General features: G+C 36.4%; 1 pseudogene; it reads right to left on the bottom strand.

Annotated features, from left to right (window-relative positions):
• Positions 1–9,133: 9,133 nt before the first annotated feature.
• On the bottom strand, positions 9,134–11,657 carry LOC143531814 (putative inactive beta-glucosidase 14; annotated as a pseudogene).
• Positions 11,658–16,516: the final 4,859 nt, after the last annotated feature.

The following is a 16,516-nucleotide window of genomic DNA, read 5'->3' as shown; positions in this document are numbered from 1 at the left end:
AAATGGTACTATAGATCAATTGGTCAAGGGCGACGATGAAATATTCATGTTAGGTAAGAGAATCTGAGTACCAATGGTAGAAAATTTACGAGAAAAGATTTTGAAAGAAGCTCATAAGTCAAATATATACAATGCATCCACGCAGTGATAAGATGTATCATAATCTTAAGGACGATTATTGGTGGATTAGTATGAAAAAAGAAGTTGCCTTATATGTGGCTCAATGTTTAACATGACCAAAAGTCAAGGCAAAACATCAAAAGCCATTAGGTTTATTACAATAAGCAGAGATACCTATCTTGAAGTACATAATAACCATGGATTTCATCATGAAATTCCCAAAGACTTCTCGTCAAAATGATGCAATCTGGGTTTCTGTAGATAGACTTACCAAGTCTGCCCACTTTATTTCAATTCAAGAATCATTTAGTATGGATAAGTTAGCACATCTATACGTAGAAAATGTTGTATCTTTACACGGTGTGCCACTATCCATCATTTCGGATAGAGATAGTCTTTTCACCTCCAATTTTTGGAGAAGTTTTCAAAAGAAATGGGTGAGCGGTTAAATTTAAGTATAGCCTATCACCCTCAAACAGATGGACAAAGTGAAAGGACAATTCAAACTCTGGAAGATATGCTTCATGCATGTGTTATAGACTTAGGAGGTAGCTGGGATACTCATTTATCTTTACTGGAGTTTTTATATAATAACAGCTATCATACAAGTATTCGAATTGCACCATATGAAGCATTATACGGACAAAAATGTAGAACGCCTGTGTGTTGGTCTGAAATCGGTGATAATCAATTATCAGGGACTGAATTGTTCAAAGGACAACTGATCAAGTAATTCAAATTAGAGAACGACTGAAAGTAGCTTGAAATAAACAAAAGAGTTATGCTGACATACACCGAAAACCGTTAGAATTTCAAGAAGGAGACAGATTATTGCTTAAAGTATCATCTTGGAAAGGTGTAGTACGTCTTGGTAAGAATGGAAAGTTAAGTCCACGTTTCGTCGGACGATTCAAAATTCTTAAAAGAATAGATCCTGTAGCATATCGTTTTGAACTACCAGAAGAAATGAAGGGAATTCATGATGTATCTCATGTATCCAACTTACGTAAATGTTTGATTGACGAATCACTTGCAATGCCTTTGAAGGATGTGCAAGTAAATGAAAAGCTTAAATTTGTAGAAGAGCCAGTATAAATTGAGGATAGTAAATCAAGTTCCTTAAGCGCAAGAGATTGAAGCTCGTAAAAGTTTGGTGGAATTCCCGACGTGGCCCGGAATTCACTTGGGAACTTGAATCCGAAATGAAGAAGAAATATCCGCATCTATTCCCATAAATCTCAAGTATGAGATTTTTCTAAAGGTAGGGAGGATGTAACATCTTAAAAATACCCTATTTAAGTTTTGGGCTAAAAATGTCAATTCTGAAAATTAAAGGGTTAAAAATAAAATTTTTGGTTTTCTAGACTCATTGCGCTACGCAACGGGATAAATATAACCCCATCGTGCTCTGCGAAGAAAATTCATCAAAATCAAGAAAACACTATAAAAAATGCCATTTAGTGGCACACATTTTTTATGGCATTTAGTTTTTGTACCACTATTTTAGGTTTTAGTGGCATTTAGCACTTGTGTCACTAGAATTTAGGTTTTAATGGCACTTTGTGTATGCCATATTTTCTTAACATGTATTTTTAATGGCATTTATTATTTGTGCCACTAAAAGTCAGGTATTTAATGGCACCTTGGGTATGCCTTATTTTTCTTAGCAACATTTATAGTGGCTTTTAGCATTTAGAATTTAGCATTTAGGTCATGCATATTTAGGCATTCATTTGTGTAAAATTCAATGAAAACGACACCTAACGAAATAGAGAAATAATCAAAGAAGACTAACTAGGACACTGAATTACATCAATTTGTCATGAAGTTACAGAACATAATCAGATTACCCGTATCCGAAAACCCATCTGACCCCGATCTCACTCGTACCTAAAGAACCGTTACCCCCATTACGCATATACCTGAATGCCATTTAACCAATTATTATTCGGGTCAGGTTTCAATTTGCCTTTCATACATCTAAAACCCCAATAAACGAAACCAATTAATCCAAAACACGAAATCCAAACCTGATATACATCGATGCATTAGAGGATGCTCATATGGGTTCTCTGTTTTTTTTAGTTAGAAATGAAACTGGGTTCTTTATGAGAAAGTTGTGAGTAAAGGAGAGACAATATTATATGAAAGTTCAATTATTTGGGTTTCATTATCATATTGTATAATTTTTTTAATATTTTCTGAATTTGGTTGTTAGTAGAGGAGAAACAAAAGATAGTGATAAAGGTACAAAAATTATTATTTAACTGAACAGAAAAGAGAAATTTAGTTATTTTTAGTGTAATTATTATGAATATGCATAGTAAATATATTGGCAATGCTCTTAAAACAACCAGGTATAAGATATGTTTAGGTAGGGAAAAAAACGCAATATGCCAAACAATAAAATTACGTAACAAATAACCGTAGATTACTAAAAATTTTATTTTGTATGTGTAAGTATATCATTTATAATTAATTTTATTAGTTAGTTATTTACTATAAATTATATTTAGCATTCCTTTCTAACTTAATTAAACTTTTTAATCCCCCACTAAAATCTTCTCTATCTTTCCTCCTAAAAATTCATGTTCCCGCTAGTTCCAGCCCCAAATCTGTTTTGAGGCCACTCCCACAAACCCTAATCGGAGCCTAACCCTCAAACAGAATCAACGCCGTGGTCTCCCGTCGTCGACTGAATGTAGCGGCTAATGAAAAAGAACCTGAACTTCATAATTATTTCTCATCACGGCTGAAAGCAGCAACACCTATGTCCCTGTCTGTGCCTTTGAAGCAGTGTGACTTCAGCCTTCCATTTGGCTTCATTTCATTTCTCACACTCAGGCTTTGGTTCATATGCAGTAGCGGGCTCTGATTCGAATTTACCATCTATCACCTAAGGTATAAGTTATAACGCAGAATGCCTTAATATTGTTGTCAATTCTTCTAATGATTTGGTTTCCATATGTTACAAATGTTAATTTTATTGTTATTATTAATATAATGGTTTCAAATGTGAATTTCGCCCGTGTATACGCACAGTAGTTAGTTTGTAGGTTGATTATCCTAATTTTTTTTCAATCTTAGCACAAATAATGATTATCAATACCTAAGAGACAACTCCACTAGCTAGTCTTCTTTTGATTATTTTTCTGTTTTTTGCAACATTGCTATAATACATGTATCTATATGTGTGAGTGTGTAAAACTTATTATCTATGATTGTGAAATGAATATTCGTACTCTATTTGTGGTTTACAAGCTATTTAGGCTCCGTTTATTTTATACAGGCATGCATACACTTATAACTATTTCAAAGTGTTTTTATCTTTTGTTTTGTATTTTTTTTTATCAAAGTAAAGCAAAAATTCACTACAGTTCATGGTACCCAAGTGTATTTCTGCAATCTTGAAACAAGTGTTGTTATGGATTGGAAAGGTATTGTTGACTATGGTTGAAGCATTGTTTTGTGTAAGATAAAACTGTAAACCATTGTTTCCAACACTAATAACACATGGTGCGGAGTAACAGTGAATGCAGCCAATTATGTTCTGGTCTAAGTATCATGATAATCAAGTTTAGGCTTATAATCTGATGAAGGTACTCTCTAGAGGATCCAGGAAGGTATCTGTTGTACATATTGTTTTCTCTCCATTAATTCGCAGTTGTACATCTTGTTTTAGCATCTAAGTGTTGCAACTAAGATGCTGAAACTGAGTATAAGAAAAAAGAAAAAAAATACAAAGCTGAGATTGTGAACAGACTACTATACTTGTATTTAGTAACGTTTATAAATTCTTTTAAGAGTCAGTGAACGTTTCACCAGCTCATCACGAACGTATTTTCCCAACCATTGTAGGTAATTAATTGCAGGTAGCTACAGTCAAGGATTAGAGTCATGGAGATAGATGATCGTGATAAAAGATGGCTAAATTTTGATAATAATCCATGTAATAATATAAAAACAATATTTTTTAACCGAATACTCGGGTATTTAATTCCCGATTAAGTTTTCAATGTAAATTAATATTTTATAAAGTCTTCCGCTAAAATAAACCCGCAACTCTGATACATTTACAAAATAGGCACCCACTGGGTGTCACACTCCTAGACCCTGAGTCAGGGTGTGACATAGAAAATCTTTGAAATGGCCCTATTGCATCTGAGCATGTGGTTGATCAGCCGAACACCATTCAACTGGCCACAGATGTTCTCATTAATGCTGCGTGTATCTTCCATCCTGTTGAAAGCCTAACTGTTAAACTTTAGACGGATCCCATTGAACAACTTGATCCGATTCCTTAGATTCCTATCCACCGATCACACCCAACAGAGAACATCAATGCCTTTTTGCTTGTTTTATTTCTCAGGTTGAACCTAACGACTTTCGTGTAGCTCTCAAGGAGAACTCCTGGGTTGAATCCATGCAAGAAGAGCTGTTGCAGTTCAAAAGGCTTAATGTTTGGAAGTTGGTAAAGAATCAATAGAACAAGAGACCAATCGGTACCAAGTGGGCGTTTAGAAATAAGAAGGATGATAAAGGGGTTATTATCATAAATAAAGCTAGGCTGGTGGTACAAGGCTTTTCGCAGTGTGAAGGCCTTGATTATGATGAATATTATGCTCCCGTTGCTAGGCTTGAGGCTATTCGTATCTTGCTAGCCTATGCATCGTATATGAACTTCAAAGTATATCAAATGGACGTGAAGGCTGTCTTCTTGTACGGGAAAGTAAAAGAAGAAGTGGAGCCTAAATGACCGCTTAAGTGTTTGAAGAAGGTCGGGAACTCCAAGAAGGCCCCTTCCTTGATAATCAACCTTTCCACCACAGGAACACAAACCACCACTCGACTTACACAAACTACTCAACCTGACCCTCACATTGCCTCACCCACTACCTTATCCTGCACTTTGGCTGCCATGAAAGGCAAACAAGTCAAGGTTCCCCGTCGTAAAACCAAAACCAAACATTCAACCAGAACCATACTCCATGACTCACCCGTGACCAGCCCCGAACTTTCCCCTTTACAACTTGCACCCATCCTCGGATCATCTCTACCCGACATATACATTCCCATAACCTCTCCAGACCAACCCATACAAACCTGACCCTTCCAACAAACACACTCTCCACCAACTTTCACCTCACCCTTTAGGTCACCAACATTTACCTCAACGCTTAGAGCCACAACCTTCTGGTCATCCACATTCCCTTCCTCGCCCTCTACTTTTTCACTTGCCATCCCACCACCTACCCAAGCCTTAACCCAAACCCAAACCATGCCCTTAGCCCTAAATGCTTCCTTTCCAACCCAAACCATAACCTTACCTTTACAAACAACAGCCGAACCTACCCAATCCTTCACTCCTCCCACTACCACAAAATCCCCAATCCTAACCCCAACACCCATGTTCGGTGGTAAGTACAAGAAGGCTTCAGTATACACTAATCCTATCCTTGATAGGATTATATCACTGGAGGAATCAAACGCCAAGCGGGCTGATCGAGAAAGGTGTTGCTTGAGTTTGTGAAGGACCAAAAGAAAAAGACAGTAGAGACTGAGAAGGAGAAAGCAGTGTTAGTTGAACGGGTGGTGCGATTGGAGAATGAAAAAGAGGCTGACAGAGCTCTCATTACTAGTCAACAAAGGACGATTAAAGTTCTCCAAAAGAGAGTTGACAATCAACATAATTTATTGACCGATTAATCTCTGTCACTCGCTCAACACCATGATGATGGTGTGAGACTGGAGTCAAGAGTCTCTTACCTTGAAAGTGATTTGCCATCTTTCTCTCGCATTGGAACAAGTCTAAGGAATGCTTTGGTGAAGGAGATTGATAGGCTGCTGCTTGAAACTGAATGTCTGGAGGCTAGGATTACCTTGCTTGAGGATATTCAAGGATCTTCAAGGAATGTTGGTACTCTTATAGTTGAGAATTTAGAACTCAGATATGAGATTGGTTGTTTGAAGGCCAAGACTAAAGAGCATGATCGTTTGAATGAAGCTCAACTAAAAATGAATGAAGACTTGGTCAACAAGTATCTAGCCGCTTCAGAAATAATAAAGTTCACATATCAAGATAGCGATGATCAGAAGGACTGTTTAAGGTCCGTCTTTGGAGGTTGGGTGAGCTTCGATTAGAAAAGATGGAGGAAATAAAATAGGAAAGGACAATCTGTCATGGCTGGTCCTAGTATTGGTGTTAGCGGTAGTGGTGCTGGTATTGATGTTACCAGCAGTGATGCTTTAGTGGTTGGCACGATTGTTGGTGCTAGAGTTGGTGGTTCAGGAAGTATTCATGTTGTAACTTGTATTGGTGGAGTGACTGAAGCTGGTGGTGATGAGGAAAGTGATGAAGATGAGGAGGATGAAGATGATGATGTTATGGATAGTTTTGACGAGCAGGATGACGCTGATAATGATTCTGATGGTGGAAATAATGGTGGTGGTAATGGAGGTGCTAGTGTTGGTGTTGGTGGTGGCAGTGGAGCAGACAAACAAACTGCTTCGCACGTTGATATGCGACGTGATGACCCCATGTCTGGTGATGCTGCTCAGAAAACAAGAGAAAGGGATGTAGGTTTGGATGATGAGTTTCATTTTATTTTTGAGGTTGATAAACTTGCAGGTACCCAGTTTCCTAAGAAGATGGCTCTGATGATGATGGCATATATTACTCTCCAAATCCATATACACACCTGAATAGGAGGCCTGAGATCCAGATCAAGAGACTGCTACTATTGTTGCTCTTCCTGTTACTGATACTTCTCAAATGCCTAAGCCCAGAAAGAAAAAGTGGTAAGTTATAAGCAAAAATGCCAGCATCAGATGCTGAATCTACCCGTGCCACGATCACTCCCCCATTCTTTACTTCAAATCACACGATGACAGCAAAACTTGGCTATCATATGTGCAAATGGAGATCTTACCTACATGCGCTACTCGAAAATGCATTTATTGTCTCAATTTGAAATGAATTATTTTCGAAGAATCGTGGGTAAGGGAGCTTGTGAAGATAAGTTGGAGGGTTGGTTTAAGAGATTTTTTAGCAGAAAGTGGAAGGATGACTACCCCAATTTCAAGATTAACAAAGGGAGCTTACTTGCATCCTACCGAAGTCGATCCTGTCACCGGCAAGAGAAGAAAGGCATGGATGTACAACATGTTGAAAGATCATCGGCAACCAATCTACCATGGAGAACCATTCTTGCCCAACATGCTCCATGATTTCATTAACTGGGAATTCGACAACAGCACCGGGGAGATCATCATTCACTGTGAGACCATGCATATGCTTCGCTTCTTTGATGAGCATGAGCTGGCTAGTCTCGGCAAGGAGGACTTGTTGAAGTTGTACAATTCTCCTTTGGCCACAGTTGAAGATGCTTGAAGGGACAACACCTACATGATAGTTGAAAAGTTCAACAAGTTCGTTCATTATCTTGTTGACAATCAACTATTTAATTGTGACTCCCCCTTTGAGTACGAGACCGACTGAAGACGAAGGCTGAAGATAATACTAAAGACTAGAGGGAGATTGTTTGGCCCTATTTTGTAATGTGGTTTTTTGTATTATATAATTGATTCACGTTGTATTTTGCTAGCTTTCGTTTTATGTTGTAATAACGTTTGGGCCTTAGGCCATGTACACAAAGCCCTTTAAGGGCCCATGAAATGAAGAAAGCATGGGATGGCTTACACTATAAATAGTGCAACCATACCCATTCAACACAATCTTTTGAAAATCTTATCCTTACCTTTCTCACCAACTCTCTCTACTCTCCCTCTCTCTTACTATTTTTGGCAATAAGTAACACAAAGTAAGATCAAAGATCTCGGTTGCTTGTGAGTGATTTCCGCTAGCTCACAAGTAAGATTGATTCAAGAGCATATTGTTAGATCCATTCAAGGGACCTACAAACGGTAATATAACCATCTGTCTACTCCCACACTACGAAATTTGTTGCTTCTGGAGCCGGTAAAGGCTTTTGTGAGTTGATAAATTGCAAGTATAACCATGTGATGCTTCCAACACAGATAGTTATCTCCCTACAATCTCATGATATTTGGTAATGAAAATTAAAGTTCCATCGTCTTCCAATAATCCCTCTAAATCTTTTGTTGTTTTCTTGATAAACTTGTAAGGTGTTTTGTTTAGATTATATAAGATGCTGCAACCTTGAATATGATGTAATAAACGATAAAAAGATATATAATGAGATGATAAAGATGCTAGAGCTATCTAATAACATTCAAATTATTCAAATTTTAGATAATGCTAAAAAATATCTAAATGAATAATACTAAAGAGATATATGAATATATTGGCTAACACAAACCTTCCTATCACAATTTAGTTCTTGTACCAAATGTTTTAAAAACCGGTACTTATCGGCCCGTTATACTGGATTTTCGTAAGGCAATCGGTATTTAGAGCCTGATATTTTTGAACGGTTTGCTAGAACATTCTAGTGCCGCTCTTTTTTAAAATACCGGTTTAAACCGGCAAACCGATTTAAGTCCAAGAGTTTTTTGCTATTTTTGCGACCCATATTTAACATAGCGGGATAAAATTTAAACGAGTAAACACGGTAAACGAAGATTCGTTACTCAACCAATTTTGTATCATGTAAATTCAATGTCCGTTTATTTACATCTTTTGTAATTGACGGATTTCGTATACAAAGTACAAACTTTCTATCTGATGCGACCTTGTTCATATGTGATATTTAGTTCAAGTGCGATGTTTATTAATGCAATTTTGGGGTTTTTTATTTTTAAATTGTATTTATATAAAATTATAAAGTAAATTATTCAACCCGGTTAAACATCTTGGTACGTTCCGATTCAACCGGTTGTACTATTTTTGAACTAAATCCGGTACGAGTAAAATACCGGGTTTTAAAACATTGCTTCTACCTCACCCAACTCCCTACCACTAATTAGTAACAACTCCACTTAACTCCATTCATTTGTAAATACGCGTGAAACCTGTTTGCATTTACTACCCTGCTCATATCTCATCCGAATCATTTTTCGCTTTCAATAATGAAAATTCTTGGATGTACCGCTGCTTATCAACGAGTTCACTGTTGTTAGTAAGAAAATTCTTATACATTCTTGCAGAAAGCTTTGGTATCCGGGATAGCGTTTGCCGATCCACATGGTAGAGCCCATACCTCATATTAAAACCACTATTCCATTGATAGCAGTCCATTAGCGACCATACGAAGTATCCATGCACATCTGCTCCGTCTATGTTACTCCAAACAACTTTTTTCTGATCAATGCTTGACAAGCAACTTAAAATTCAAAAGAATGATATAAATCAAGATTTCCAAGCCAACCTAATAGATTCGACTAAAGAAACAAAGTATTTCGCATTATATTCAACTCGCTTGATGTCATTTGTTAGCTCATTAACTCGTTTCTCATGCACATCCGGTGAAGAATACCCTGCAAAAGAAGTAGATATAACCGAAACAAGACAATATGTTACAAAATATGAAATTGGTGATACTAACCATTTTCAGTAATAAACATAGGCGTGTTGTTGTATCGAGTCTTGATAAGGTTAACCATCTCTCCCATGCCTCTAGGAACAACATATAACCCTTCTATCCCTGTCTGTTTTTGCAATAAACAAACATGTCATTATGTCATAATAAAAATATTAATAAAAGATTGTAATATCCTACACGTTCACCGATTAGCATGCCATCACGCTCTCTAACCGTCCCCACAAAACCTTCGATTGCGCGATTCTCGGTTGCCAGGCAACTAGAATTAGTACAATCCTTTGCATATGCAGTCGAATAATGGTTGATGCCAATAAAATCTATGCTATTCTTCATAAGACTCTTTTCATCAAGGGAGAAACTTGGCAATTCACTTCCAAGATATTCCTTTATTTCTTTTGGGTAGTCTCCAATTATTGATGGATCAAGGGTCCTGTTTAATTTCTCACAAGTTCAACAAAGATCATATATTTTTCTCGCAAATATTTGTTCAAAATAGTTACTACTTACCAGCCAGAAAGATAAGCAAATGCTCTTTTGGCAGCTTGGTGATCAGTTTCACTGTCTGTTAGTGGTTCATACAGGTTACATGTGACAGCAACACCAATTGAGCCACCTTGTTTAGGCTACACATACAAACCAACATGCCAAATAAACAAACCTTGAATTGCTGAGTCAAAATTTTAATAATTTAAGTTAAAGATTGCCTGGAAATATTTATGATATAGCTTGGCTGCCCTGCCATGGGCCAATATCATGTTGTGCATAGCCATGAGTGGCTCGACATCAGAATTTCCATGAAGACAATTGCCAAAAGGATCTGAACAACGAGACGGTGGATGCAACCCTAATTCGTAACCAAATTTTGCGATTAGTTCAGGTTCGTTCATCGTGAATACTTCACTCGGTCTCCAAAAGACTTGAAACAGATTTCTGCTGAATATAAAAACTCTTCCCTGCCAGTAAAGTATATAATAAGTTAACAAAAATCTTATAAGGAATTGTCAAAATAGCATCATTTTAGACATACTGCATTTCCGGGTTTAGCCAAGAACCGAAACTGTCTTCAAGTTCTTGAGGGAAATCCCCATGGTAAATCGTCATAAATGGTTCAATTCCTGTTCATTTTATTCAATCCATGAACAAAAAGCTTCTATCATCAATCAATTAAATCAAGATTCTTGAATTTAAAGTTGGTAGTCATAAAGTTTACTAAAATCAATTCATAGCACCTCTGAGAATGAGATTGTCTATGATCTTGTTATAGAACTTGACGGCAGCAGGGTTGACTTCACCCGACCTTCCTCCTGCTCAACAAAATACACAACAAATTACGCAAAGTTGAGAAGATAATGAAAATAATTCAGCGATAGTAATATACTTGGAAGAATTCTAGCCCAAGATATCGAAAATCTGTATGCTTGTACGCCAAGCGAATGCATCAACTCGATGTCTTCCTGTGTAACAAGAATCAAATTTTAAATAAAGAAACTGATAAAAAAAAATAAAAAGTAAAAAAAGTTTAAGAAATCAAATTTAATTTGGACCAGGAACGTATGATAATGATCATCTGCAATATCTCCATTGTCCCCATTTTTTGCACAGCCTAATAAAAATAGTGATATAATATTCATCACTGGAATCAAAATCAAATTGTGGTATATATAAACATTAAACATAAGAGACTCCATTATACTAACCTAGGGAGTGACAATATACATCCCAGGTGCTTAAAGATTTTCCATCTTCAAGATAGGCTCCTTCAACCTGTCAAAATAACTTACTTCATTGGTTAAGTGATAAAATGATATAATGATGAGCAAGAAACGGGAGTAAAAGGTGAAGATGGACTTGGTAAGCTGAAGTGGTTGCTCCGAACAGAAACCCAAATGGAAAGTCGGATTTTTTGATTGGGGGCTCTTCAAATAGGAATCTTGCATCGCTATTGTTGGAAGCTTCAAGAAGTGGCGCAGAAGCATAAATGAGGAAGAAAAAGAAAGAAACGGTGGGTGTTCTCATTTTCGCATTTGAAAATTGAAACTTGAGAGAATGGAGGTATTTGTTAGAAAAAAATCAATAACCAAAATATTGCATTTCCATTATTATTATTACTATTAGCCCTGTTCAAAAAAAACATTTATTGTTATAGCATTTGTATATTTTCCCTTCCTAAATTTATTTATTGCATATATATATCTAATCGAAAAAATAAATTTCATGTATCCTTTTAGTTAACTAAAATTATCAAATATATCCGTTTTAATTTATTTTTTAAAAGTGAATTTAGAATGACAACTTTACCTTTTTTATAATTATTTACATAAACTTAAAAACTCTTATAAAATATATCACGTTACTATATTTTTTTGTTTGAGTTTGTTTTTGTTTTCATTGTGGACTTGTGGAGTATCCAAGCTGCCCGGCACCACATAGACAGCCACTTTGGCTGCAATCAACGTCGGAAACATCATCACGCTGGAAACCACCGAAAACATTCCTCCACTTCATCTCCTCCCTCCTCCTGAGATCTAGGGTTTCTATGCGTTTTCCTGGTGAAGGGGCTGAATGGTGTGCATATACGATTTGGAAAAGGAAGATAGGAAAATCGATTGTGTGCATATATTAATCGAGAAGGGAAGGTGGAGTTGCAACGGCTAGCGATGGTCTTCGTCCCTAAAACCATTGACCCCCATAGATGGAAAAAGAGGGTTATATGGTGGTTCGGATTGATTTGGTGGCATTTCCAGTGGTGGTTGTCGACGTGGTAGTGGCTGGCCAGCAGCAAGGGTGGCGTTGAATGCTCATTTCTATAGAGAATGTATCCTTATTTTGTTGTAATCCTTAAAGGTCATAATGTTTAATTTTGTATTAATTTAAGATTTAAGATTGGGTATATATGTAGTTAGGTTCCTTAATAAGGAAATACTTGTAAATCTTAACCACCACCACCACCATCACGACCGCGACGACGAATATGACTACAACGACTACTAATTCGACTACGACAACTACGACTACCTCGACCTCTACCACTACGACCACCTACTACTACCTCTACTACTAGTTAGACATTCTTTAATTTCTATATCTACATCTTTATTTATGGTTTTTGAAGATGGAATTCATGACGTCAACCTATAGGGTTTGTAGTTTTTCTAAAGTATCGAATTTGAAACCCGATCCTTAATCAAGGAAAAGTCTTCCCATCATGGATTGATAACATTAGGCTATAATAGACTTGTGGAAAAGTTTGTAGCTCACTTGAAGATAGCTTAAATAATGGATGTTTGTATACGAGAGGATTTGAGCCTGATCCAGGGTTGTATCACGCCGTGGCTCGCTGAATATGAAAAGGTTTGTAGCTCACTCGAAGATAGCTCAAAAAAAGCTTGTTTGTATACGAGCGCAATCAAGCCTGATCTAGGGTTATCTCGCCTAGCTCGTGGCTCGCTCAATAGCCGGCTTGTTGGCTCGCTCGATTCCCTCGTCCAAATTAATCAGTGCATACACACACTAAGAGAGAGAGAGAGAAGCAGATCTAGGGACGAGCTTCATATAGACTGTCTGGTACTGTTTCCAAAATTCCCGGTCTTAGAATATTTCAAAAACTTAGTACCGGTAGTACCGGTTTCGAAACAGAAAATGCTCGGTTCGATATCGTAGGTAAAAATTCGCTAAACTTGGTGACTACAGTAAAATATTTGGAAAACCTGATTACGAGACTAGGATGTCCTATTCGATGTCTTGTCTTGTTAGATTATCTGGGATACCATGTCACTAATAACTAAGACTCACTGAAACACGTACTAAAATATGCCAACTTTCACTGTTGAATCTATAATTTAAGAAAACTTGAAATACTTATATTTATTATCAAGAGTTAATGGCCATTTTCGTCCCTGTGGTTTGCTACTTTCGCCACTTCAGTCCAAAATTTTTAATTTTGTCAATTTAGTCCTCATAGTTTTAAAGATTAGCCAATTACGTCCCATCCGTCTAACGGCATCCAGTTATGCCGTTAGTTTAAGGGTAATTTTGTCTTTCTTATTTTAATTTTGAGATAATGGTCATTTTAGTCCCTGTGGTTTGATATCTTTGCCAATTCAGTCCAAAGTTTGAAAATTTGTCAATTTAATGTTTAGTTTTCTTTTTATTTTTTATGTTTTTTGTTTATAACCCTGAAGAGCATAATTCAAGCCCAAAACCATCGAGCAACCTCAAATACTGGTATGCATTTACTCTATTGTCAACAGTAATCATACCCCCCCTTTATATTTAGTTTCTAGACATTACCTAAATCTTCTCCATGGTGGAATTCAATGGTAAAGTGGTCAAGGTAATTCCCTGAAACCGAATTATACAGAAAAAACTAAAGATTGTTTTGTTGATTAATGTATAATAGTTGATTACGACCCAGATTTTCGTTATGATATGTTAATCTCTAAACCCTAAATATTATGCATTCATCAAAGAAACGATTTTTTGTTTTTTCCGTACAATTCGGTTTCACGGAATTGTTTTGACCACTTTACTATTGAATTCCACCATGGGGGGGAGTTTAGGAACCGTCTAAAAACTAAATACGAGAGGAGGGGGTATGATTACTGTTTTCGACAGAGTAAATGCAGACTTGTTTTGGGCTTGGATAATGCTCTCTAGGGTTATAGAAAAAAAAACTGACTTAAATTGACAAAAGTTCAAACTTTGGACTGAATTGGCAAAAGTATCAAACCACAGGGATGAAAATGACCAATAACTCAAAATAAAAAGGAGAAAGACAAAAATACCCTTAAACTAACGGCATAGTTGGATGCCGTTAGACGGATAGGACGTAATTGGCTAATATTTAAAACTATGAGGACTAAATTGACAAAAATACAAATTTTGGACTGAAGTGGCGAAAGTTGCAAACCACAGGGACGAAAATGGCCATTAACTATATAACTTTCCAAAAACTAGTTCACCTCCCGTTTCATATGCTTTATTAATAAAACAGTTTACTAGCCTACATCTGTAACCCTTAACACGTGTAGGATATTTTAAAAACATCTGTCATCTTTTCAAGTTACTTTTAAGCTCACACATGTGTTGATCATGCATGAGATTGAAATTCATTGGCATCGATATTTTGTCAACGTGAAGCCTACACTTCTTCCACGTAGCATGGAATTTAATTATGCCACCTCGAGTACGTGAACTCTAACTTGCCAACACATATGCTTCCTCCGAAACAACCCTTCTCTTCTCAAAACCCAGAGTCCAACGCCTTAACCAAAAACTTATTGGAATTTTAGTGAAAATGCGTTCAAATTGTTTGTATTGTTGTTACTAATATAATTATTATTTATTGCGTTTGTGTCCTTCAACGTGAGAGAATCACAACGAATTAAAGCGTGTCAAAAGTCAAGCTAAGACGAAAGAGATATCGACACTATATTATGTGATCGAAACATTTAAAACTATGAACATGAAGCTCTTTCCACATCGGTGGTGGAAAGATGTATACATATACTAGTTTAGCCTCGAGTGTCACGCGGGTTAATCTTAGTTTTTTTGTTTTCTCAGTAAGCCGACTTACCTGCAACAAAACACAATTGATTAAACCACATAACAAATCATTGTTCACTTAAGCGTTTCAAAAATCACCTAGCATGCAGGACATGTGTAAGTCCTCGATCCCGACAGCCTTACATTCGGTGTTGACACAGTTTTAAAATCAGAATTAATTAAAACTTTTGTTGAAATATAAAATTAAGTCAACCATTTCTTACAATCATAAGGTACATGTCTTAAAATAACATAGCGATAGTCTCAACTGTAAGTCTCGTGGAACGGATCTTTCAATGTGATATCAAGTAAAACCTTTGTTAGGCGGAATCTAACAAAGAACCGATTCTAGAGTAATCAAGTAACACAATAGACACGATAGATCTTGCTTCAAAACACACGTATATATTACGTCGGGTGCTTAAGCCCTTTAGTATCGACTTACACGGTGATACTCTCTATTCGGCTAACAACGACCAACGACCAACGATCGACCAACCCCAACATAAACTACATACATCATATATATAGTGACATATAATACCTAAGCCCAAGTACATACAAAGCCCACCAAAATCCCTTGACTTCGGTTTACATAGTGTAGCCCAAAACAAAGCCCAAAACATAAAGCATAAACCATAAATATAGCCCAACATTCTCCTCTTTGGTTTATTGCTTGATTTTACTCGTGCTCAAGAATATCAGCATCAGCTTCTTTGTAAACACCTGATCCTGAACCCATCGCAGTCTCGTCTTGATTTTTCTTTAAAACCCATGTAGGTTCGTCACCTTTCGACACGTTTGAACTTCATGCCCCCAATCCTGAACCACCACTAGTTTCAGATGAAGTAGTCTTGATAGCACCCCAGCCACCTGAAGATTTATTCTGTTGACCAAGGTCACCTTTCGCAGTTCCTTAATATGTTTTTTTAGTGATTGAAAATTAATCTCAAATGCATTGCCATTTTAATCTCGAATATCTTTTCATATAGACTAAAAATCAGTCTCTTATAACAAAATTTACCAGTCTTTCAATACATTTAATCAGATTTTGAAAATCAATCTCTAATATGCTCCTTCAGTAACTATAAATCAGCATTTGATATTATATTTAAATCTAATTTTGTTATTTTAGAGACTAAAAAATAATTTTCAATAAAATCTTATTTAGTCCTTAATATGTATTTGCATTATCTTAATTTATTTACTTTTAGGACTAAAAATAGTCTCCATATATCTTCATAACTTTCAATATCACAACATTGTAATGGTAAACCAACAATATCATAACTTTGAAATGCTAGACATAAAAAAAAAAAAAAAAACTTGGT

The sequence above is a fragment of the Bidens hawaiensis genome, unplaced genomic scaffold (assembly GCF_021521415.1).
Source record: "Bidens hawaiensis isolate Kalapana, Puna unplaced genomic scaffold, B.hawaiensis_p1.1 tig00009253_1, whole genome shotgun sequence".
NCBI classification, from domain to species: Eukaryota; Viridiplantae; Streptophyta; class Magnoliopsida; order Asterales; family Asteraceae; genus Bidens; species Bidens hawaiensis.
The sequence above is the reverse complement of the archived record's forward strand: the minus strand, read 5'-3'. Positions and strand labels throughout refer to the sequence as shown.